General features: G+C 35.4%; 1 pseudogene; it reads right to left on the bottom strand.

The window, feature by feature from the left end:
* Positions 1-906: 906 nt before the first annotated feature.
* On the bottom strand, positions 907-1,438 carry LOC103197409 (annotated as a pseudogene).
* Between the last annotated feature and the right edge of the window lie 2,925 nt (positions 1,439-4,363).

Below are 4,363 nucleotides of genomic sequence, written 5' to 3' on the forward strand. Positions count from 1 at the left end.
GGTGGGTTTGAACCACCAACCTTCTGGTTAGCAGTCAAATGCCTTAGACACTGCACCACCAGAGCTCAATTTCAATTTTTGTTGAGATAAACTCGACAGAGATTACTACTGATACCAACTTAGTGTTTGCTTTTAGATTGATTCAGCACGAGTGCTGGACAATCATCAGAAGAGAATTTCGTTCTTGCTGGATCAGTTTACTGCCCACCTAAAAATATGGCTATTCTCTCTACACATATGTAGAGGTGAGTCTCAGGAATAACTCACTTGTGAGAGATGGCAATTTTGGCATTTTTGCCAACCAACAATGACCAAAATATTTATCCTGAGAGTTGGCTAAAGTTCATATTTCCTCTTAAATGAAAATCCACATTCAAATAGACTTTCAGTGATGTTTGTCTGTGTATATACTTCATCTTATAAATTACATCATATTTTTGTTGACTTTACATTCAAATTCTGCAAAATAAAACCTTCCAGGAAATGAGTTCTTTGATAGGGAACATATCCAATATCAATGAAAATTTGCTCAAAGCTGCCAAGCTGAAAATACACCGAATCAAATTGCAAAATCTTATTGGTCTTTATTAAACCTCTCAAATCCTTGAATACAAAAACTATAGTCAATAAAGTTTAAAAATGAGGATGGAAAGAGTATATTTAGATGCAATATTCTATAAGTTTATTAAAGTTTTAATTTTCAGCTACTTTTGAAACAAAATTCAATAGCATATGTTCTATCAACAGGGAAAATAATATGATTTAATTTTGGATTAATCATTAATTTCAGAGTCTTCCAAAAGTTGATGATGGGAGAATATAAAAATAATGGTAACTGGTACAAATGAAAGAAATGGGTATCTTGAGAAGAGACTTTACCCTCAATAATCAAAAGATTATGGACACTTAACAGGTTGATCTACAGTAACCCAGTCCACAGATTGGTCTGTAACAAGAAGGCTGGCAGCTTCAAGGGGTCAAGTAAGTTGGGTGGCAGAATCTGGAGCTATAGCCTAGGGAAGGGAAGCCATAAACCAGAGGTCTGAAACCACTCGATACACAGCCCAGTGAGTAACAGCTTTGGGATCCATAACCCAGGGAGTGGTAACCACTGGAGCCAAAGCTCAGAGATCTAGTGAAAGTCATCTGGCAAGGACTACAGAGTGTGGAGGTCCTTGGGAGGTAGCAGGATGTCTGACAGGGGACAGACACCACACAGGATGTTCAGCAGCTGTTGGGCTCACAGCAGGTCTCCTGATAGTCCCTGAAGAGAGAGGAGTCCAGCTGGGAGGTGCTGGGAGAGCAAAAGTCAGATCTGTAGACCAGGTTTCTGAGAGAGGGATAACCACAGGAAGAGACTGGGTAATAAAGGCAGCCCCCACAGAGAACAGGACGAGAAGTTTCCAGAGTAGCAGTTGTAGAACATGTTGACAGGAGAAGTGAGCTCAGTGAGAAAATTCTGAGTTCTACTGTCCCCTTCTAGACTGGGACATTTATGTACTCTCAGCAATCAATGGGTGTGGCAAACTACTGGATCATGGTTCCTATGTTGATTTCTCTCATTTGTGTATGTGTAATTTAGTAATCTTTGTAATTGCAATTGTATTTGAATAGTTTTCTACATATGGTTTTTATGGGCGTTATAATTTGGTCGTTAATAGTACAAAGCCAGTAAACTACTCCTATGTTAGAAATGCTATGACTGTTGTATATTAATTCCAGTCCCACAATGGCCAGGAGAGCTCCTGTGGCATATGCTTCCTGTGTATCTACTTTCTGTACATTCCATCTGGCTTTGCTATTTGATGTTTTCCTCTCTCTATATTCCTCAATAATACCATGAATGTTTTTCTAGTCCAATAGCTCTGATGCAAGGTTGTATCTGTATAGAAAGTTTTCATTAGAATGCTCTAATTTGTCACCATTTATTCTTATTCCCCCCCAAAAAAAAATCAATTCTGACTCATGACTCATGGCAACCCCAAGTGTGTCTCTGTAGTAATTTGTCATGGCAGCAATAGAAAATGAATACAACAAACACTACTGCTACATATAGTGTCTCATATCCAATGAAGATAAATAAAAAATAGGTAAAACAAAGAGATTAAAATACTTCACTAAGTATAATCTTTTCAATATTTATTCATGTTGCAGTATGCATAAGGACTTTATGGCTGAGTAATTAATCAATCTAAAAAAAGACAAATATTGAATGATCCCACTTACATAAAATATCTAGAATAGACAAACATGTAAAAACCAATGTTTATTAGTAGTTACGAGGGGTGGAAGGAATAGAGAAATGAGGAGTCATCACTTGGGGAGAATTCAGTATTGGTTTACAGTGATGGAAAACTTGGTAATGGATACTGGTGATGACTGCACAATATGATTGATGTAATTGACCTCATTGACACTACACATGAAAAATGTTGCATTGGCAAATGTTATGTTGTGCATGTATTTTTACAACAGTGAAAATAAGAGACAGAGACTAAGAGAAAGATAGTCAGAAATAGAAAGACACCTTGACATTTATTTTAATTCAAGATGATAGAAAAGAGCTCGGCTGGTCAGAGTCCCAGAGAAAATCAACATAGACTCATCTGTAGACAGCAAAAGAGCCATCACTAGTGTGATGAGGTGGGAAATAACTGACACAAAGAGACAGAGAAAGCTAGGACTTCCAGATTTCTGTTCTATTATACTCTTGACCTATTGTTTGTTTTATCTCCATTTCTGTATAATCAAAAGTGTTCAAATAATATATTTTATAAGTATTAATGATGATATACTATCATTGATACTTATAAATATTCTAGGGTCCCTCCCCCTTAAAATTTCTCTAGCTTTGTACTGCACAGGTCTTGAATGTATTTCTGACATTTCCAGAGCCAGATCTGTCTTACATTTTCCTTTATAAATGTGAAATTTCTTTCTTGACAAGTCCTCTTTCACTCTATAGGGTATGTCAACATTAACTTTTCATGGATAGTCTGTGACGGGCCTGGGCTCATAGTACCATATTGGTCCTCTGAATCAAGTGTGATTATTTTAGTGGCTGTTTCCATTTTTCTTTTCTGATTTTGTTTTTCTTTTTCTGTCCTGGTGTATTTCATTTGTTTCTTACTTTTGCTGAACTATATATTCAAACTTAAAAAAAAAGGTAGGCATATCATATAAGCAGCTTATTTATAAGTTCATTCACAAAATATTTTGTGCTAAAATATAACCAATTAAATAAGTTTTATTTTGGGCCAAAAGAAGGGTAATGTCATTGTTAGGGGTATTGTTTTCTTACTTTATTTTCTAATAAAACTGTATTATATCTACAAAAGTAATTTTTTTACAAAAGAAAAACATCTTCAATTAACTCAATTGTAATGCATTTCCATTTTGTAGAAAGTAATATAATTTAGACCTTCTAGAAAAAGGAGGAGAGGGAGAAAAAAGTAAATGCTTCTAATCAAAATAGTTATTCTGTGATCCTTTATTCTCTATTCCTCAAAACCAGAACTCATTTCTCCATAATTTGTGGCCCAGCAAGTATGCTAAGTGTCCTATCAATTCAGTACTGGACAATATTCCTTGCCCATTTTTCATCTTTCAGACACAGTTCTTCAAAATAATCTTAATGACAAACCTTATGACTTTAATGAAGAAGGAAAAATTTGAAACCTGTGAAGTAATTGAATCTGCTTCAGTGGTTTCAGCTTCCTTGTTTGAGCATCCTACTCTGAGTCAGTTAACTGGTCATTCTTCTCTTCCTCATTGGCTCTAAATCTCCAAACTTTAAACCACATTAAATCAATATGTGTGAGAAGAGTTTGCAAACTCCTCAAGCTTGAGTCTAAGATCACATGTTTTATTGTTTATCTTGTATGCTATAGATTCCCATTATTGCTATTTTTTAACTGAGTAATTGACCAACAATTAAAAATTGTGTTATTTCACATAAAATTTATGACTGTGTTGTATAGTCAATGGTTTCTGATCTTTGAGTGTGGATTCCCATCTCTAATGTATGAATCATATACTTTTGATATTTGGGCATTTATAACAGTTCATCTAGGGCCTTTTATTATGAAATGTCTATTACTCACTTAAAACATGTTGTTGTTGTTATTTGCCATCGAGTCGGCCCCAACTCCTAGCGACCCCTCCTTGGGTTTCCGAGGCAGTTACCACTACGGAAGTAGGATTGCCCAACCTTCACTTAAAACATAGGAGGGATATGAAAAGATAAACAAAAAACACAAGGGATCAACAGAAAATAGTATATGAACCACGGACAAAGTTATTGGATGTGTCAAATCAGATATTAAACTAGCCAGATGAGGAAATTGAGAATAGAAAATAGGAA

The sequence above is a fragment of the Orycteropus afer genome, unplaced genomic scaffold (genome assembly GCF_000298275.1).
Source record: "Orycteropus afer afer isolate SDZICR_OR568_19922 unplaced genomic scaffold, OryAfe1.0 scaffold00078, whole genome shotgun sequence".
NCBI classification, from domain to species: Eukaryota; Metazoa; Chordata; class Mammalia; order Tubulidentata; family Orycteropodidae; genus Orycteropus; species Orycteropus afer.